The 23422-nt window shown below is 34.5% G+C and overlaps 1 long non-coding RNA gene across 3 annotated transcripts in view; it reads right to left on the bottom strand.

Annotated features, from left to right (window-relative positions):
• Positions 1-2598: 2598 nt before the first annotated feature.
• The window catches only part of LOC139844486 (uncharacterized), a 33186-nt gene continuing 12362 nt past the window's right edge, over positions 2599-23422 (bottom strand). For all 3 annotated transcript variants that reach the window (XR_011757980.1, XR_011757981.1, XR_011757979.1), the window contains 3 exons: positions 4125-4276; positions 2941-3434; positions 2599-2845 (listed from right to left, as the gene is read on the bottom strand). This is a non-coding gene — a long non-coding RNA (uncharacterized lncRNA). The remainder of the gene's footprint in view (positions 2846-2940; positions 3435-4124; positions 4277-23422) is intronic.

Below are 23422 nucleotides of genomic sequence, written 5' to 3'. Positions count from 1 at the left end.
TTTTGAATCCAAAAACAATACATATAAAATAAAATTGAAAGTCTAACACTGTAAAAAAGGCTAACATCCATTTCTCTAAGAAAAGACCCGCGAATTCGCGGGATTGGTTAAAATAAATTGTTGCCATAAAGTAAACAGAACACTAAATTGTTGCCATAAAGTAAACAGAACACATATGATAATATTAGGTAATCCTAACCTAAACCCTAAACACTATAATCTAAATCATAAAATCTAAACCTTACACTCTAAAATCTAAACTCTACACCTTAAACCCTAAACTCTTTTAAATCCTTTGATTTAAAAACTAAATCTAAACTCTAACCCTAAACCCTAAACCCTAAATCCTAAATTCTAAAATCTAAACCCTGGAATCTAAACCCGAAACCCTAACCTAAACTCTAAATGTAAACTTAAAACCCTAAACCTAAACTAAACCCTAAACCCTAAATTTAAACACTAAACCCTAACCTAAACCCTAAATCTAAACCCAAAACCCTAAACCTAAACTCTAAACCCTACACCCTAAACCCTAAATCCAAACCCTAAACCCTAACTTAAACCCTAAATCTAAACCCTAAACTCTACACCCTAAATCTAAACCCTAACCTAACTCCTAAAAACTCTAAACCCTAACCCTAAACCCTAAGCCCTAAAATATAAACCCTAGACCCTAGAATCTAAACCCTAAAATATAAACCCTAAACCCTAGAATCTAAACCTTAAACCTAAACCTAAACCCTAAACCTAAACCCAAAACCCTACACCCTATAATCTAAACCCTAAACCCTAACCTAAACCCTAAACCTAAACCCAAAACCGTAAACCTAAACTCTAAACCCTAAAATGTAAACCCTGAACCCTAAATCTAACCCCTAAACCCTAACCTAAACCTTAAACGCTAAATCTAAACCCTAAACCTAAACCCTAAACCCTAAACCTAAACCCTAAAATATAAACCCTAAACCCTAGAATCTAAACCCTAAACCTAAACCTAAACCCTAAACCTAAACCCAAAACCCTACACCCTATAATCTAAACCTTAAACCCTAACCTAAACCCTAAATCTAAACCCAAAACCCTAAACAAATTAATACCTACATGTAAAAGCATGTCTATTTATATTTTACAATATTATGTTATGAAAGTAAAGGTTACACAGACAAACAGCTATTTTTAAATTGATTATAGCAGGAAGCAGCTAGATCATAGGGTATCCTTTGAAGATACACAAATTTCATTGAAACTCTAAGACCCAAATCTTCGATTGTTGATCAGATTCGAGTTGCGAATTGAGATTTAGGGAGAAAAAGGATTCTCGTGAGTAGGGTAGAATTGTTAAGCTGAAGAACCCTAATAACAAATACGGAGTATTAATCGAGAAGAATATGAAAGGGGGTTTATTATTTAAGAAGGGTATTTTAGAGAAGGTGTGTATTTTAACTTGATTTATTACCTAAAATGTTTATTAGTTCTAATACTAAATGCAGAGAATGGATAGAAACAAAATCACATGATGACTATATGACTGCTATCAGCTAGTATAACATTTGTATTCCCACCTTTGATCCTCCTTTGGAGGATCAAGGATCAGCTAAGCTCATATTAACCCTTCAAAATCACTTACCTGTTGTTATGTTGTTACCAAAATGAATAAGAAGAATATATACACCCGTTTGAGTGTATGTATTGTACAATTATCAATAGTTTCATATTTAGTGTGCATTGATGTTACCTTCGTACATCAGGGATAGGAGGTCAAACACAACTTGTTGATATATAAATTTTTTAAAAAACATGTTACAGAAAACTCTAATACCTCAATGTATCATTTGATGAAGGAGAGGTCTCAAACTACATGACTATGTTTGCCCCATAATCAAACTGGTGTTGTAAATCCAACACATCAGACAATCAATACCCACATACATACAAACCTAAACTGATGTTGTTAACAATAATAATAAGAAATCAACTAAAATACATTTTAATACTATTAGATATACTATGTAAATAAATGAATATCTATAACAGAGTTTTACATTTTAATAAATTAATAAATTATATGCATGTTTTATTTAATTTCTAAATAACTAATGGTACAACGTATTACAATAACGTCACGTCCAGACAAAAGGAATGGTAAAGTCCCCTCGTAGTTGTTTTCGGTTTTTTGATCTCTTGTGTTATTAGTTTGTTGGTGTTATTAGTTTGTTGGGATTCACTTATTGGGTTGTATTTTAGGGTATACTCGTCATTTTGTTTAATTTACTTAGTTTGGTTGTGGTTGCTCATTGTATGACCGTTCTCGTTTTGGCTCGCTTTGAGTTAGCTAAGTTATAGGTTGTTTACTCTTTTCGAACATTAACGATCGTTGGATTGGTGTATCAATTTATAGAAGATGAAGGTATTCTGTTTTTAATAGTATTCGTTATTTTAGTAAAAAAACAAAAATTAAGCTAATTTCAATCAAAATAACCCTATTAAGGTACTTGATGCCCCACCAAGTCATAGTGTAGACTTCGCAAAGATTATAGAATCACATATACATTACATTTATCTTTCTTGATCAAAACCAAAGAAAAAAAGAATACCAAAATTGTCTTTTTCCATCAATAATATTCCAAACCACTATATTGGCAATTCATTTTAAATGATTAATACACAACAAAAGATTTAATAAAACCATATAACTTTAGATGATTAACTTCATGAAAGTAAAATACAAAATTTAATGGGTCAAAATGCTAAAAGAGTGTAAGATATATAATCAAAAACCCTAACAATTGCTTATGGTTGTCTACCTTCCGTGCCAACATTGGTTCCGTCTTCCATCTGTATATACCTGCAAGCAAATATTATGTGTGATGACTTACCTTCAGTCCGGTACTATTAATATTCTAGATTACTAATTAGTAAAATGAATTGGCAAGAACCAACCTTATACATCTCAATTCTCGAGCTCTATCCTTTAAAACCACTGACACAAAGTCATAGTTTATCATTCATGAGAATGGCAATATTATAGCTACATTAAATATTTAGTCAGATAAATAGTTAAACAGTTGCTAATAATAAGGCAGAAATTTAGAAATATTGTAGTTAGTATATAGGGATTATGAATAACACTCATTATAGGTTTTTCAACATAACACCATGCTTATACACTACATATATACTTAATAGTTACAAACCACAGTCTACACACCGAACCATCCATCAGACCCAAAAACAGTTATTAACACCAACAAATTTTCACCTTCTTACGTACAATGCTTTATTGCTAGACGATTATAGATTATATGGCATTCATGAAGTAAACCGCCACCTTACTGGCCTTGCAACAATGATATGCGATAAATGAGAATAAAACAACAATACCCGATCCCACGAATGTAGGGTATAGAGGATGCGAGAAATGAGAATTCTGAATTCTGAATTCTGAAAAAAATCAATTAAAACTTTTTTTCAAAAGATATACAACTTTTGATGTCTAATGCATATGATGTATAAAAAAAATAAAAATGCATATGATGTATAAGTTTATAATATTCTTGAAAAAGCATAAGTTTTGTGTATAGGGGCGGAACATCTCTAATGCAGGAGGGGTGGCTGCCCCACCTAGGTTTTGTTTTCTAATTATCAATTTATACGTGTGGTCAGTGAAGGAAAGTTATGTGTATTTCTTTGATGTAATGTGTCAATTAATCCGTTAACCCGAAACAAATTAAAACTTAATTTATTATATAAATACCAACCCACCTACCTAAATTTCAAACTAATACTCGTTTGACCCATTTGCCTAAATTTTATAGAGCAGAGTTGGTTCTATATTCAAGGCTTAAAGCATAATCATAAAATTTTTATCTTTATGGTCATATACCAATATGATCAAACCCTGAATTTAAAAATAAAAACATATATTTATATATATAGTATAGATGATGAATAACAAAACTTAAAAACATATATTTATATCTATATTTTGGTTGAAACTTCTTTTGAAGAGTAACCCGCCCATTTTACCAACTTCAGTGACACAAATATTGGCCTTAGAAGAAGTGACAGTTTAATGCACATATATACAATAGTAGTAATCAATATAGAGATGATTAAGCAGTTACCGCCAACACTATATTGATTTGAGCAAACGACAACAGCTCGAGCATAGACAGGAGGAGAACGGCGGTGGAAGGTGTGATGGGCATGCAAATTTATATCGTGTTAGTCGTCCCACTGTCCAAATCCAGTAATATTAGTTTCTGATCACCTGCACCTGCTACAAGTTCATGCTCAAAATCCCATATGCACAACTTAAATTCTGATATAATATCATTTATGAACGATTTCACCGTCTATCCTCGATTCCAACATCTTATCTAGATCTCGAAACCAGCATGCACAACTTCTAGAAGGTGGTGGGACAAAAGGATTGAAGTTTTTGATGTGTCCGTTTTTAGAGAAGTGTGTTTGTATTTATGTGACAACGATTAATGTAACGTCCTCCCAATAGGGTCTGGAAGGAACGTCACTAATATCAAAACATACCAACATATTATAATAAACGAGAACAATACTAAATGATGAATTTAACTTTAATGAGTACGCAGCGAAAAATGAAATGTCGTTAGAATGACAGGAATAACAATATCATAAATGTTCACATGCAGAAGTAATAAATGCGATATCTCTTGATCCTATGTCCAAGTAGTATCACATAAGCAGTAAGTATAAGAGCTTGAATCAAACAGCACCTGAGACAAAACATGCTAAAGTGTCAACCAAAAAGGTTGAGTGAAGTTCATAGGTTTAACAAAAAGTTTGTCGTTGTTTTAGACCACAAGATTTAGTTTGTAAAGTTGATCTCCCGCAGGATCAAAAAGTTATGCCAATGCGTGATATTTAGACTAAACGTTCAAGTTTGCCCCATGACAAGTTGTGTCTGTCCTTGTCGGTTTAATTTCATTATTAAGTAATACAATGACTTGGTCAAATGTATCGGGGACGTTACTCCCGATAGGCCTACCCCCAATAATTAAGCATGCCGCAGCAATTAAAAATATCACTGTAGGGACTTAGTCGGACATAGCCGGGTATAGCATAGTTTAATAGTTTGGTACTTGTGTCTAAAGTGTAAAAAAGTAAAAACAGCATGTGTCTCACCCCAAGTAAAGTAAGTAAGTTTGCTGGCAATAAAGAGGGGCTATGAATTCACCTTAGTAAGTAGAGAGAGAGTTATTCCTCGGAATAAAGAGTTGAACGAGTGAGCAGGAAAGTCAACCTATTGACATTTAAGAGTAGTTAAGTGTTTTGCCCATGTTTAAGTTTAAGTATGTGTTTAAGTATAGTTTGTTTTACTAAGTTTTTATTCCTAGTAAGTTACTATTTTTATAAAGTTTCCATTTTTATAAAGTTTCTTATTTTACTAAGTTTCTATGACTAGAGAGTTTCTACTTTTATCAGTGTTTTCCATTTTAGGATACTTGCCGTATTAGATAAGCTTCCAATCACCCATTTCCCTTCGAATGGCTAATTTAGATCTAGGGGCTTGAGCCATAGGACCCTTTAAATCGGAAATCCAAACCCTCTGCCTAGAATCTCATAGAAACTATTCGTCAAGAAAGTTCGAAGATCTATACATCTCTAATACATATCCCAAAATGTTTTTATGTTACAATATAAGTAGTAGGTTATAGGTGCTAGTAATAGTAATAGTGTATACATGTTATTTATTTTATTTTTAATTGCATATAATTTATAACATTATTTACATGTTTCGGTAAAAATAATAACCGAAGTAAAAAGTAAAAAGTAAAAAGTAAAAAGTAAAAAAAATAAAAAGTAAGAAAAGAATACTTACTAGTAGTAATTCTTCAAAGAGATAATGAGAGAAATTTTGGTGTGAGTTTGAATGAGAAATGAGGGGTATTTATACTTGAAAAAATTAGGTAAAAAGAATAAAATAATTAAAAGAAAAAGAAATATTTTAATTCTTAATGGGATTTTAAAATTAAAAAGTATTAAATGTTAGGTCATGGGATAATGCACAAAATAAAATAATAAAAGTAGTTTTTCCATTACAATTTTTAATTAAAAAGTAATTTATTTATTTATTTATTTATTTATTTATTTTTTCATTTATTTTAAGGATTTTTTTTATATAAATAAACAAATGAATTTAATGCTTTTCTAAGAATATTTGTCAATAATATTTTATTTTATTTTTTTATATTTTTTTTATTTAATTAATAAATACAAATTTTGCATAAAAATAATAAATAATTCGGTATTTTGTATTTTTAATAATAATTATGATTTTAATTATTAAACTATAGTTTTAGTAAGTTTGTAAATATTATTACATTTATATATAATTGGATTTATTATATAGTTAAATATATAATACATTAACTAAATAATAAAAGTGATACAAAGTTTATATACTTAGTTAAATTATGTCAAATTATATAAATTAATAATATATTATTTATTTAAGCGTACATTGTTGACTAAAAATTACTATTCGGTCAATATTTAATTGTATATAACAACCCTTAATACATATAGTCAGACATATAACCCTAGGGTTAATTCAGTAAATTTAGAAGTCGAAAAGTGGGGGTTGTTACAGTACCTCCCCGTTAATAAAAACTTTGTCTTGAAGTTTTAGGTAGACTTCTCGGATGCATCAGCGGTTGAGAAGAGATGGGGATATTTTTGTTTCATTTGGTCTTCACGTTCCCAGGTATACTCGGGGCCACGTCGTGAATTCCAACGGATCTTAACAATAGGTATGGTGCTTTGTTTTAAGCGTTTAGCAGATCTGTCCATGACTTCTACGGGTTCCTCTATGAAGTGCATTTTATCATCAATGCGAATGTCATCCAAAGGAATAACGAGAGTGTCATCAGCGAGACACTTTTTAAGATTTGAGACATGAAATACGTTGTGTAAGCTGCTAAGTTCAGCAGGTAATTCTAATCGATAAGCCACGGGTCCGATCCTTTCAGTAATCTTGAAGGGTCCAACAAAACGCGGACTTAGTTTGCTTCGTTTACCAAAATGAATGACGTCTTTCCAAGGGGATACTTTCAACATGACTTTGTCACCAACTTGGAATTCCAAATCTTTCCGACCTTTATTAGCATAGCTCTTCTATCGGCTACGGGCAGTTTCTATTCGTTTCTTAATCTGAACTATCTTTTCGGTTATCTCGTGTATGATTTCAGGAACAGTTAACTGTCTGTCCTCTAATTCATCCCAGCATAGTGGGGATCTACATTTTCGTCCGTATAAGGCCTCAAAAGGTGCAACCTTAATACTTGAGTGGTAACTATTATTGTAAGAGAATTCAACCAAAGGCAAATGTCTATCCCAGCCTTTGCCCAAGTCGATAACACAAGCGCGAAGCATATCTTCCAATGTTTGAATGGTCCGTTCACTTTAACCATCGGTTTGCGGATGATAAGCAGTACTCATGTCGAGTTGAGTTCCAAGAGCAGTTTGTAAGGATTTCCAGAATCTGGAAGTGAATCTACTGTCGCGATCGGATATGATTGATATAGGAACACCATGACGAGAGACAATTTCTTTGATATACAGTTGTGACAATCTCTCCATCTTGTCGGTCTCCTTGATCGGTAAGAAATGAGCAGATTTAGTAAGACGATCTACTATGACCCATATAGTATCATTGCCACTAGAAGTCTTGGGCAATTTAGTAATAAAGTCCATAGCGATACATTCCCACTTCCACTACGGAATATCGAGTTGTGTCAACAGACCAGAAGGCTTTTGATGTTCAGCCTTGACTTACAAACAAGTGAGACACTTACTAACATAAGTAGCAATGTCGGTTTTCATATTAGGCCACCAGTAGAATTCCTTCACATCGTGGTACATCTTACTGGAACTCGGATGAATAGGATACCTAGTCTTATGCGCTTCATCCAAGACTAATTCACGGAGATTACCGAAGCGAGGAACCCAAATTTTGTTGCCAAAGTACCGTGTACCATTAGCTTTCACTTGGAGATGGTTCTCGAAACCGATAGGTCCTTCACCTTCGATATGTGTTGGTTTAATAGCTTCCATTTGAGCTTCGCAAATTCGTGATATAAGATTTGATTTGATTTTCAGGTTTAAGGCACGAACACGTTTAATATCGTCTTTTCGACTAAGGGCATCGACAACTACATTTGCCTTTCCAGGATGATATTCCATCTTACAGTCATAATCGTTCAGTAACTCGAGCCATCGGCTTTGCCTCATATTCAGCTATTTTTGATCAAAGATGTGTTGAAGACTTTTATGGTCAGTGTACACCGTAAACTGGGTACCATATAGATAATGTCTCCATATCTTTAATGCAAATACCACGGCACCTAACTCAAGGTCGTGTGTGGTATAGTTCTCCTCGTGTTTCTTCAACTGTCTAGATGCGTAGGCAATAACTTTTTCACGTTACATTAAAACACAACCAAAGCCTTGCTTTGAGGCATCGCAGTAAACAACAAAATCGTCAGTACCTTCAGGTAAAGATAGAATCAGGGCTGTGGTCAACTTCTCCTTCAGAATCTTGAAAGCAGATTCCTGTTCTTCGGACCACTCAAATTTCTTCCCTTTTTTGTGTTAGCTTCGTAAGAGGTTTAGCAAGAAGTGAAAAATCCTTTATAAATCTCCGATAGTAACCGGCAAGTCCCAAAAATTAGCGAATATGCTTCACAGTCTTTGGTATCTCCCAGTTCTGAATAGCAGTGATTTTAGCAGGATCAACATGTATTCCTCTTCTATCAATAACATGTCCAAGGAATTGTACGGTTTTGAGCCAAAACTCGCACTTAGAGAATTTAGCATAAAGTTATTCCTTTCGTAAGAGTTCAAGAATCATACGCAAATGTTGCTCATGTTCTTTCTCACTCTTGGAATAGATCAAGATGTCATCAATGAATACAATGACGAATTTATCGACATAGGGTTTGCAAACACGGTTCATAAGATCCATGAACATAGCAGGAGCATTGGACAAACCAAAAGGCATGACACAGAATTCATAGTGCCCATAACTAGTGCAAAAAGCAGTCTTAGGAATATCGGATTCCTTGACTCTAAGTTGGTGATATCCAGACCTCAAATCAATCTTTGAATAAACACTTGACCCTTGAAGTTGGTCGAATAGATCATCAATACGTGGCAACGGATAACGGTTCTTGATAGTAAGCTTGTTAAGTTTGCGGTAATCAATGCACATCCTTAACGTACCATCCTTCTTTTTAACAAATAGAATAGGAGCTCTCCATGGGGACGAGATAGGATGAATGAAAACTTTATCCAATAGTTCTTGGAGCTGGTTGGATAATTCCTTCATCTCGGAGGGTGCTAAATGATACGACGCTTTAGCAATAGGAGCAGCACCGGGAGTTAAATCAATTTGAAATTCAACTTGTCGAGGAGGTGGAAGACCAGGAATATCTTCGGGAAACACATCGGGAAAGTCTTTAACCACTGGTACATCTTCAATACGTTTCTCTTTCGATTCAATCATCTTAACGTGAGCTAGAATAGCTGGATAACCTTTCTTAAGGTATTTGCGAGTTTTAATACAGGAGATGATGTTGAGATTGGAACCACTCTTTTCATCTTGGATGATGAGAGTCTCTCCATTTCCCAATGGAACATTAATAGTTTTATTGTAACACATGATATATATAAAACACTTTATATTATTAAGGAACGAGGCATTAAATAAGCCTTTTAGTGCACGATTCGAAAATAGAAATAGTTTTAAGGCATAGCCTTTACATAGATGGAAAAATAGGAAAGATAACTAAAGAATATTAAGATTGAAATAATCTTCATATTTCTTCTTCTCATCCTCAAACTACTTCATCACTTTTTCCATGTTATCCTTCACAAGTTTCTCTAGCCTTTCGGTTTGAGAGTCGAGGGACTCTTGGATAATTTCCTTCAAGATTTTATTTTCTTTTTCTAGGTTGTTTAGACGCACTTCTATTCGAGCAACATGACGTCTACTAAACTCCCTATTCTTCTCACAGCTACTCTGAAGGTTGATGATATCAGTCTTCACCCTTACATGCTTATCGTTATTACAGAATGGACTGGCAGTTGGTTCGGGTTGCTTTCTCTTTAGAATTGGGTTTTCAGACGATTCTTCCATACGCTCTTCTTCGGGTTCATAATTGGAGAAGTCGCTATTGTAGTTAGGGAGGTTTTGAAGAGCATCTCATTCAGGAGTACTCATCGGTTTATGTACCAATGAGTGAAAAGAGCCAGAGTTAGTGTGATGATCCGAAAATTTTTGACTTATTTAAACCAATTATCTATACGATTTATTATTTTAACACGTTAAACAAAGTCTGTTAGATTGAGTCTCAAAATTTTAGAACTGTTACATATATACAATTACCTTTGACTACTCTCGACGATTCATGAACAATTATATATATGTATATATATATATATGTGCAAGTAAAAACGACTTTCCTACAGTAAAACCCTATTTGCTACAGTAAAAATTACTTTGCTACAGTAAAACACAATTTGCTACAGTAAAACACTATTTGCTACAGTAAACACTATTTGCTGCAGTAACACTATTTGCTACAGTAAACACTATTTGATGTCGACGAACTAGCAAACAAAAACAGAAAAGGCGGCCATGCGATCGCATGAGCTACAGTAAATCGAAAAGTACTATAAAAGGTCAGTTTTGCTCGACGAAATATTTCATAATTATTTATGTACGTAAATTTTATATTTATAATTATAATTATAATTTTAATTTTAAGTTTAATAATAATAAAGTATATTCGAGGGTATTTTTAATTCGGGTTTCAAACCGTTTTAAAATAAGGAAATATTGGGTATTGTTCGGGGTATTGTTCTTGAATCCAAGACCAACCATACAGTCGTCTACCATCATTACGTCTACGCAATTTGCCTACAATATTGAATCGCAATATTGAACTGTGAGTTATAGTCTCCCTTTTTAAATACTTTAAATATTTTTGGGCTGAGAATACATGCAATTTATTTTAAATGCAATAAGACACAAGTACATACAAAATTCTACACTGAGTTAAACCGAAAATCCCTTAGCTTTGGTAACTAGTAGCTGCCAGTACATAGGATATGGACTGGTGGGCGCGAATAATTGTATATGGATCCATAGGGCTTGACATCCCCGTCCGAGCTAGAGCGCTAGCCTTTTAACGGACGTATGTTATTTGAGTTTAAAACACGTTGGTTTGCGCGTATTAAAACGAATGGGGTAATTATCACTATAGCGTTAAGTTTAGTTACCAGGGTGCTCTGTTACGTAGAATCTATTGATAAACTTTTGATGAAATCTTGTGGTCTATCTTTATATATGTTTATGACTCGAGCAATTAAACCTATAACTCTAAACATCCGTGTTGACTTTTTAGCATGTTTTATTCTCAGGTCCTTAGAATGCTTCCGCTGTGATGTGCTTGTTGCCTGCATGGAGTCTCTCATGCTTTGTACAAAGTTTATTGCATTCAAAATAAAACTGCGTTGTGTAATAAATAATTGGACTGTGATGTCAACCTTTAAATTAAAGACTTATGTATTTTGGGGTTTTGCTTATACCTAAGTACTCGCCCACATGTTTATAACTTTCTATGTTTAGAAAGTCACTTATTTTAATGAATGCAATATTTTATCAAAACGTATCATATAGAGGTCAAAACCTCACTGTGTAATCAATGATTAACGTGCCGCGTCAATAGCGATTTTGACGGGTCGTTACAGTTGGTATCAGAGCTTGAGGTCATAGGGAACCAGAAATTACATTAGTGTGTTTAACTGGTAATTGTTAGGATGCATTAGTGAGTCTGGACTATGACCATATCTGTTTTTACTGATTTTTGCTTATTATTTGGTTAAAAACATTATATGTGATATATTTATATGCTAACGTAATTGTTGTTTCAATTATGTGATAGATGACTTCCTCTAATCCTATCATTTTGTACGACTCGGAATCGGACACTGAATCTATTCTATCCACAACTGAAAAGGGCGTTCCAATACCTATTAAAGAAGAAATTGTGTTAGCCGGGGAATCTCAACTCCCGGTAAACCCAGAGGAGGTTCCAGCTCCACCCAGCTTTAGTTTTTCGGAGCCACAGTATCGTTGGCATGGACCCATGATCCCTGGAGTAAACGAGGATCGTCCATTTCTAAACAAATATGGACATTGGTCCAGATATACCGCCGACGGGCGGGTTGTGCCGATTACGCCTGGCAGATTTCGGTTCATGACCACCGGTACATATTCTTGCAGTTCGTCATCATATTCTCCTACACATGACTCAGACAGTTCGTCATCAGACGAGATCAGTAAGGAGGAGGATTTCGCTAATAAAATAAAAGAGATCACTAAGGAGAAATTCCAACTTGCTATAGATAATAAAAACAACCACAATAATAAAATGTCCTTAATTATTAAAAAAGAATAGAACCATTGATCCGTAACCACCCTTATTGTATTAAACCCACTGAGGCAACGGGTACCTCAAAACCCCAACTAAAAATAAAATACACTGCCAGAATGTCTGTCGGACCATGTGCACACAAACAATTGGCAGAGAGAACCAAATGGGAAGAAGTTTCTGATAGTTCTGAATGAACGACCTCGCAACCATAAATCTTCCATGCGCTATTTTATTGCTTATGTGTGCTACTCTATCTTGTTATGTAAAATAAGCATATGTAAAATATCAGTATTGTATGGTATTGTATTATTTTGGTTTATTAATAATAAATACATGGAATGATTATTTGTATTATTACTACTTATTATTATTATTATTACATAATAATGTAGTAACTCGCTATAATTTTTCATAGTGGAATATTATTAGGATTTTAGTAGTTAATTCCTTGTACTAGCTATTATGTATGAACTTAACGGGTAGGTAATACCCTAGAAATAATTATAAAATGCTAATAAGAAGAAAAGGCTTTTATAATAATCGGTTCATATTATTAATATGCTACGATTAACTATTGACAACTCATTTTACCTATAATATTCTATATGATTAAATTATATCTGTTGTGTTTATTGAAGAAACATGTCTCAAATGTCGGATGCTGAGTTTGAGCAACTAGTCGAGAAACGTGTGAATGAAAGAATTGCTGCAACCGAAGTAGCAAAAGCAACAGCCGAAGCAGCAGCCAAAGCAGCAGCCGTAAACACAAATTCACGAAACAGATGCTCATACAAAACTTTTCAAGGATGCAAACCACAGACGTTTAGTGGAACTGAGGGACCAGTCGGTCTAACCCGATGGTTTGAAAAGATGGAGTCCGTTTTCAAAATCAGTAATTGTGCGAACGGAGACAAGTCAAAGTATGCTTCGTGCACGTTGCAAGATGGTGCACTTACTTGGTGGAACAATTATGCTAAAGCAGAAGGAATAGATACGGCATATGATATCTCTTGGGAAGAACTAAAAAAGATGCTAATCGAGGAGTACTGTCCTCGAAACGAGATCAGAAAAATGGAATCTGAGTTACGTAATCTGAAGGTTATCGGCGCGAATCTCAATAACTATGAAAATCATTTCATGGAACTAGCCTTGTTGTGTCCCGAATTGGTGCCAAATGAGAAACGAAAGATAGAAATGTATATTGACGGTTTATCGATCAATATCAAAGGAAATGTTACATCGTCCAAACCGAATACGATGCAGGAAGCCATGACAATGGCACACCAACTCATGGACCAGATCACAGAGAGTTCGATTAAGGCACCAATTACCGAAGTCAAGACAACTGAAGGAAAGAGGAAATGGGAAGACTATAAGGGCAAAAGTACTCACCTGAAGAAACAAGAAACTTTTAAAGGTAAACAAGATGGGGCAACTGCAAGTCCAAACTATAAGGGACCCCATCCGTTCTGCAAAAGATGTTACACACATCATGCAGGTTATTGTCAAGTGGTCTGTGATAAGTGCAACAAGAAAGGACATGTGGCGAAAGATTGTTATGCCACCGTTTCTGAAGTAAAGACAAAACTGACCGATGTCAAGAAATGTTTTGGATGCGGGAAGTCTGGTCACTTTATAAATCAATGCCCTGATAAGGAGAAGAACAAAGAACCCGCACGTGGGAGGGCATTTAATGTTAGTGCCAGTAAAGCACGTGAGGATCCTAATCTTGTCACGGGTATGTTTACCGTTAATAATCAACTAGCTTCTATTATGTTTGATACGGGTGCTGATAGAAGTTATATGTGTAAAGACTTTAGTTTTAAACTAAAATGTGCATCATTACCTCTAGACGATAAATATACTATTGAATTAGCTAATGGTAAACTGATAAAAGCCGATAAAATTTACCATGGTTGCGAAATGAATCTCGCTGGTGAAACCTTCAAAATCGATTTGATACCCGTAGAATTAGGAAGTTTTGACGTAATCGTTGGCATGGACTGGATGTCCAAAACAAGAGCGGAAGTTGTTTGCGCTGAGAAAGCAATCCGCATCCCTCGTAAGGATGAAACGTCATTAATGATTTATGGGGAGAAGAGCAACTCAAAGCTGAACTTTATCAGCTGTATGAAGGCCCAGAAACTTATAAGAAAAGGTTGTTATGCTATTCTGGCACATGTAAAGAAGATCGATACTGAAGAAAGAAGCATTAATGACATGCCGGTTGTAAGAGAATATCCCGGAGTATTTCCAGAAGAATTACCGGGGCTACCTCCACACAGATGTGTAGAATTCCAGATTGATCTCATACCAGGAGCTGCACCTGTAGCCCGATCTCCATATAGACTTGCACCTTCAAAAATGCAAGAATTACAAGACCAGTTGCAAGAATTATCGGACCGTGGATTTATTCGTCCTAGTTTTTCACCTTGGGGTGCTCCTATTCTGTTCGTCAAGAAGAAGGATGGATCTATGAGAATGTGCATAGATTACCGAGAATTAAACAAATTAACGATCAAGAATCGGTACCCATTACCGAGGATTGATGATTTGTTTGATCAATTGCAAGGATCAAGTGTTTATTCTAAGATTGATCTACGCTCCGGATATCATCAACTGAGAGTGAAGGAAGAAGATGTTCCTAAAACCGCGTTCAGAACCCGTTACGGTCACAATGAGTTTCTAGTCATGCCTTTTGGATTAACTAATGCTCCAGCAGTATTCATGGATTTAATGAATCGCATCTGTAGACCGTATTTAGACAAATTTGTCATTGTTTTTATCGACGACATATTGATTTACTCGAAGAACAAGGAAGAACATGAGCAACACTTAAGACTGGTACTGGAGATACTCAAGAAAGAAGAATTGTACGCAAAATTTTCGAAGTGTGATTTCTAGTTACAAGAAGTACAATTTTTGGGCCATGTTGTCAGTAAACATGGAATTAAAGTTGACCCTGCCAAGATCGAAGCCATTAGTAAATGGGAAACCCCGAAGTCTCCAACACAAATTCGCCAATTCTTAGGTCTTGCTGGTTACTACCGAAGATTCATTCAAGATTTCTCTAGAATCGCCAAACCCTTAACTGCATTGACTCAAAAGGGAAAGAAGTATGATTGGTCCACAGAACAGGAATCCTCATTCCAGTTATTAAAGAAGAAGTTAACGTCTGCACCCATTTTGTCATTACCGGAAGGAAATGATGATTTCGTGATCTATTGTGATGCTTCACGCCAAGGTTTAGGATGTGTATTAATGCAACGCACAAAAGTCATCACATATGCCTCACGACAACTAAAAATTCATGAAAAGAACTATACGACGCACGATTTAGAACTTGGAGCAGTAGTTTTTGCACTCAAAATATGGAGACACTATCTATATGGCACCAAGTGTACAGTGTACACCGACCATAAGAGTCTTCAGCATATTTTTGATCAAAAACAACTCAATATGAGGCAACGTCGCTGGGTAGAGTTGTTAAACGATTACGATTCTGAAATCCGTTACCACCCCGAAAAGGCTAATGTTGTAGCTGATGCCCTAAGTCGAAAAGAAAGAGTAAAACCTCTTAGGGTCCGAGCTTTGAATATTACAATTCGTACTGATCTCACAAAGCAAATTCAAGCAGCACAGTTAGAGGCTTTAAAAGAAGAAAACGAAAAAGGCGAAATAAGCAAAGGGTTAGAAAAACAACTTGAAGAAAAAGCCGATGGAACCCTGTATTTTGCTGGTAGGATATGGGTACCAAAACATGGTAACCTAAGGCAACTAGTACTGGATGAAGCACACAAAACGAGGTACTCAATTCACCCAGGAAACAGAAAAATGTACCACGATCTCAAGAAGTTTTATTGGTGGCCTAATATGAAAACAGAAATTGCTACTTATGTAAGCAAATGTTTAACGTGTGCAAAGGTCAAAGCTGAGCATCAAAAGCCGTCAGGATTACTGCAACAACCAGAAATTCCACAGTGGAAATGGGAAAGAATAACCATGGATTTCATTACGAAATTGCCAAGGACTGCAAGTAGTCATGATACTATTTGGGTGATAGTTAATCGTCTAACTAAATCAGCTCACTTTCTACCAATAAAGGAGACAGATAGTATGGAGAAATTAGCACGCCTATATTTGAAGGAAGTAGTTTCCAGGCATGGTGTACCCATCTCTATCATATCTGATCGCGACACCCGATTCACATCACGTTTCTGGCAGTCATTACAAAAAGCATTGGGAACTCGATTAGATATGAGCACCGCTTATCACCCACAGACAGATGGTTAAAGTGAAAGAACAATACAAACATTGGAAGACATGTTACGGGCATGCGTGATTGACTTTGGAACCAGTTGGGATCGACACTTATCGTTGGCAGAATTTTCATACAATAACAGCTATCATACGAGCATCAACGCAGCGCCATTTGAAGCACTTTACGGTAGAAAGTGCAGATCTCCTATCTGTTGGAGTGAAGTAGGAGAAAGACAACTTACTGGACCAGAAATTATTCATGAAACCACCGAAAAGATCATTCAAATACAACAGCGATTGAAAACGGCCATGAGTCGCCAAAAGAGTTATGCTGATGTAAGAAGAAAACCGCTAGAATTTCAAGTGGGCGACAAAGTCATGTTGAAAGTGTCACCCTGGAAAGGCGTTGTACGATTCGGTAAACGAGGAAAGCTAAGTCCTAGGTACGTAGGACCCTTTGAAATCACTGAAAGAATTGGAACAGTTGCTTATCGATTAAAGCTACCGCGAGAACTTAGTAGTGTTCACAACACATTTCACGTGTCAAATTTGAAGAAATGTTTAGCTGAAGAGGATGTCGTAATTCCTCTTGACGAAATACGAATCAATGATAAACTCCATTTTATCGAAGAACCTGTTGAAATCATGGACCGTGAGGTCAAACAATTAAAACAAAGCAAAATACCGATAGTTAGGGTTCGTTGGAACGCAAGACGAGGACTCGAGTTTACTTGGGAACGTGAAGATCAGATGAAGCAAAAGTATCCACATTTGTTCACTGATATCGCTCATGAAACAGGTACTACTCAAAATTTCGGGACGAAATTTTCTTTAACGGGGAGGTACTGTGATGACCCGAAAATTTTTGACTTATTTAAACCAATTCTCTATACGATTTATTATTTTAACACGTTAAACAAAGTCTGTTAGATTGAGTCTCAAAATTTTAGAACTGTTACATATATACAATTACCTTTGACTACTCTCGACGATTCATGAACAATTATATGTATGTATATATATATATGTACAAGTAAAAACGACTTTCCTACAGTAAAACCCTATTTGCTACAGTAAAAATTACTTTGCTACAGTAAAACACAATTTGCTACAGTAAAACACTATTTGCTACAGTAAAACACTATTTGCTACAGTAAAACACTATTTGCTACAGTACACACTATTTGCTACAGTACACTATTTGATGTCGACGAACTAGCAAACAAAAACAGAAAAGGCGGCCATGCGATCGCATGGCAAAAACACTGAAAACTCATGCGATCGCATGAGCTACAGTAAATCGAAAAGTACTATAAAAGGTCAGTTTTGCTCGACGAAATATTTCATAATTATTTATGTACGTAAATTTTATATTTATAATTATAATTATAATTTTAATTTTAAGTTTAATAATAATAAAGTATATTCGAGGGTATTTTTAATTCGGGTTTCAAACCGTTTTAAAATAAGAAAATATTGGGTATTGTTCGGGGTATTGTTCTTGAATCCAAGACCAACCATACAGTCGTCTACCATCATTACGTCTACGCAATTTGCCTACAATATTGAATCGCAATATTGAACTGTGAGTTATAGTCTCCCTTTTTAAATACTTTAAATATTTTTGGGCTGAGAATACATGCAATTTATTTTAAATGCAATAAGACACAAGTACATACAAAATTCTACACTGAGTTAAACCGAAAATCCCTTAGCTTTGGTAACTAGTAGCTGCCAGTACATAGGATATGGACTGGTGGGCGCGAATAATTGTATATGGATCCATAGGGCTTGACATCCCCGTCCGAGCTAGAGCGCTAGCCTTTTAACGGACGTATGTTATTTGAGTTTAAGACACGTTGGTTTGCGCGTATTAAAACGAATGGGGTAATTATCACTATAGCGTTAAGTTTAGTTACCAGGGTGCTCTGTTACGTAGAATCTATTGATAAACTTTTGATGAAATCTTGTGGTCTATCTTTATATATGTTTATGACTCGAGCAATTAAACCTATAACTCACCAACATCAGTGTTGACTTTTTAGCATGTTTTATTCTCAGGTCCTTAGAATGCTTCCGCTGTGATGTGCTTGTTGCCTGCATGGAGTCTCTCATGCTTTGTACAAAGTTTATTGCATTCAAAATAAAACTGCGTTGTGTAATAAATAATTGGACTATGATGTCAACCTGTAAATTAAAGACTTATGTATTTTGGGGTTTTGCTTATACCTAAGTACTCGCCCACATGTTTATAACTTTCTATGTTTAGAAAGTCACTTATTTTAATGAATGCAACATTTTATCAAAACGTATCATATAGAGGTCAAAACCTCACTGTGGAATCAATCATTAACGTGCCGCGTCAATAGCAATTTTGACGGGTCGTTAAAGTTAGCAGAATCAGCAGGGCTTTTGTAGTGACCCAAACTTTTCCATGTTTATATATATTAATTGAGATTGATATTTACATGATTAAATGTTTCCAACATGTTAAGCAATCAAACTTGTTAAGACTTGATTAATTGAAATATGTTTCATATAGACAATTGACCACCCAAGTTGACCGGTGATTCACGAACGTTAAAACTTGTAAAAACTATATGATGACATATATATGGATATATATATAGTTAACATGATACTATGATAAGTAAACATATCATTAAGTATATTAACAATGAACTACATATGTAAAAACAAGACTACTAACTTAATGATTTTTAAACGAGACATATATGTAACGATTATCGTTGTAAAGACATTTAATGTATATATATCATATTAAGAGATATTCATACATGATAATATCATGATAATATAATAATTTAAAATCTCATTTGATATTATAAACATTGGGTTAACAACATTTAACAAGATCGTTAACCTAAAGGTTTCAAAACAACACTTACATGTAACGACTAACGATGACTTAACGACTCAGTTAAAATGTATATACATGTAGTGTTTTAATATGTATTTATACACTTTTGAAAGACTTCAATACACTTATCAAAATACTTCTACTTAACAAAAATACTTACAATTACATCCTCGTTCAGTTTCATCAACAATTCTACTCGTATGCACCCGTATTCGTACTCGTACAATACACAGCTTTTAGATGTATGTACTATTGGTATATACACTCCAATGATCAGCTCTTAGCAGCCCATGTGAGTCACCTAACACATGTAGGAACCATCATTTGGCAACTAGCATGAAATATCTCATAAAATTACAAAAATATGAGTAATCATTCATGACTTATTTACATGAAAACAAAATTACATATCCTTTATATCTAATCCATACACCAACGACCAAAAACACCTACAAACACTTTCATTCTTCAATTTTCTTCATCTAATTGATCTATCTCAAGTTCTATCTTCAAGTTCTAAGTGTTCTTCATAAATTCCAAAAGTTCTAGTTTCATAAAATCAAGAATACTTTCAAGTTTGCTAGCTCACTTCCAATCTTGTAAGGTGATCATCCAACCTCAAGAAATCTTTGTTTCTTACAGTAGGTTATCATTCTAATACAAGGTAATAATCATATTCAAACTTTGGTTCAATTTCTATAACTATAACAATCTTATTTCAAGTGATGATCTTACTTGAACTTGTTTTCGTGTCATGATTCTGCTTCAAGAACTTCGAGCCATCCAAGGATCCATTGAAGCTAGATCCATTTTTCTCTTTTCCAGTAGGTTTATCCAAGGAAATTAAGGTAGTAATGATGTTCATAACATCATTCGATTCATACATATAAAGCTATGTTATTCGAAGGTTTAAACTTGTAATCACTAGAACATAGTTTAGTTAATTCTAAACTTGTTCGCAAACAAAAGTTAATCCTTCTAACTTGACTTTTAAAATCAACTAAACACATGTTCTATATCTATACGATATGCTAACTTAATGATTTAAAACCTGGAAACACGAAAAACACCGTAAAACCGGATTTACGCCGTCGTAGTAACACCGCGGGCTGTTTTGGGTTAGTTAATTAAAAACTATGATAAACTTTGATTTAAAAGTTGTTATTCTGAGAAAATGATTTTTATTATGAACATGAAACTATATCCAAAAATTATGGTTAAACTCAAAGTGGAAGTATGTTTTCTAAAATGGTCATCTAGACGTCGTTCTTTCGACTGAAATGACTACCTTTACAAAAATGACTTGTAACTTATTTTTCCGACTATAAACCTATACTTTTTCTATTTAGATTCATAAAATAGAGTTCAATATGAAACCATAGCAATTTGATTCACTCAAAACGGATTTAAAATGAAGAAGTTATGGGTAAAACAAGATTAGATAATTTTTCTCATTTTAGCTACGTGAAAATTGGTAACAAATCTATTCCAACCATAACTTAATCAACTTGTATTGTATATTATGTAATCTTGAGATACCATAGACACGTATACAATGTTTCGACCTATCATGTCGACACATCTATATATATTTCAGAACAACCATAGACACTCTATATGTGAATGTTGGAGTTAGCTATACAGGGTTGAGGTTGATTCCAAAATATATATAGTTTGAGTTGTGATCAATACTGAGATACGTATACACTGGGTCGTGGATTGATTCAAGATAATATTTATCGATTTATTTCTGTACATCTAACTGTGGACAACTAGTTGTAGGTTACTAACGAGGACAGCTGACTTAATAAACTTAAAACATCAAAATATATTAAAAGTGTTGTAAATATATTTTGAACATACTTTGATATATATGTATATATTGTTATAGGTTCGTGAATCAACCAGTGGCCAAGTCTTACTTCCCGACGAAGTAAAAATCTGTGAAAGTGAGTTATAGTCCCACTTTTAAAATCTAATATTTTTGGGATGAGAATACATGCAGGTTTTATAAATGATTTACAAAATAGACACAAGTACGTGAAACTACATTCTATGGTTGAATTATCGAAATCGAATATGCCCCTTTTTATTAAGTCTGGTAATCTAAGAATTAGGGAACAGACACCCTAATTGACGCGAATCCTAAAGATAGATCTATTGGGCCTAACAAACCCCATCCAAAGTACCGGATGCTTTAGTACTTCGAAATTTATATCATATCCGAAGGGTGTCCCGGAATGATGGGGATATTCTTATATATGCATCTTGTTAATGTCGGTTACCAGGTGTTCACCATATGAATGATTTTTATCTCTATGTATGGGATGTGTATTGAAATATGAAATCTTGTGGTCTATTGTTACGATTTGATATATATAGGTTAAACCTATAACTCACCAACATTTTTGTTGACGTTTAAAGCATGTTTATTCTCAGGTGAATACTAAGAGCTTCCGCTGTTGCATACTAAAATAAGGACAAGATTTGGAGTCCATGTTTGTATGATATTGTGTAAAAACTGCATTCAAGAAACTGATTTCGATGTAACATATTTGTATTGTAAACCATTATGTAATGGTCGTGTGTAAACAGGATATTTTAGATTATCATTATTTGATAATCTACGTAAAGCTTTTTAAACCTTTATTTATGAAATAAAGGTTATGGTTTGTTTTAAAAATGAATGCAGACTTTGAAAAACGTCTCATATAGAGGTCAAAACCTCGCAACGAAATCAATTAATATGGAACGTTTTTAATCAATAAGAACGGGACATTTCAGTTGGTATCCGAGCGTTGGTCTTAGAGAACCAGAATTTTTCATTAGTGTGTCTTATCGAGTTTGTTAGGATGCATTAGTGAGTCTGGACTTCGACCGTGTTTACTTGAAAAATGATTGCTTAACAAATTTTGTTGGAAACTATATATTTTTAACATGTGAATATTATGTGATATATTAATCTCTTAACGCGTTTGATATTATGTGATAGATGTCTACCTCTAGAATAAGTCCCATTGACTCACCTAATAATAATGAAGAGTCAAATGTAAATTGGAATGATTCGTGGACTGATTCACAAGTTCCCGAAGAGGAACCGGAAGAAGAGTCGGAACCGGAAGAAGAATCGGAACCGGAAGAAGAATCGGAACCGGATGAAGAAATAGAACCGGTGGGGGAAATAATAAAACGGTTAAGTAAAAGAAAATCCTCAACCAACCGACCAAGGTTAATTATGGTCAATCGTGTTTCCGCCAAGGAAGCAAAATATTGGGAGGATTACCAATTCTCCGATGAATCGGATTCCGACGAGAATTCCAATGATGTTATAGAAATTACCCCAACTGAATTTAAAAAGGCAAAAGAAAATAATAAGGGAAAGGGCATAAAAATAGAGAAATCTAATTCCAACCCCAATGAACTTTATATGTATCGTCAACCCCCGAAGTCCTTAAGTTGTAACAATGACCCGGGAACCTCTAAACCACCAGGTTTTTCTAAACCAATGTGGACAACGACGGCTCATATTAGGGGAACATCATATATCCCTAGAAACTTGGCAAAACGAACCAAAACCGAAGAAGAAGAAACGAGCGAGTCGGAATAAGATAGTTGTATTCGTGTGGTGTAATATATGTAATATAGTGTTCTTATGCTTTATGATATATGTAAAAATTGCTTGTATTAATAAGTATTTTTTTTATGAATCTAACTCTTGTCTATTTTACAGTTTAAAAACACAAAATGGATAGACAACCCAATATTTTAAGAGACCTACCCGGAGACATGATTGATGAAATCT

The sequence above is a fragment of the Rutidosis leptorrhynchoides genome, chromosome 4, assembly GCF_046630445.1.
Source record: "Rutidosis leptorrhynchoides isolate AG116_Rl617_1_P2 chromosome 4, CSIRO_AGI_Rlap_v1, whole genome shotgun sequence".
NCBI classification, from domain to species: Eukaryota; Viridiplantae; Streptophyta; class Magnoliopsida; order Asterales; family Asteraceae; genus Rutidosis; species Rutidosis leptorrhynchoides.
Note: the sequence above shows the minus strand (reverse complement) of the source record. Positions and strands in the feature narration are given on the sequence as shown.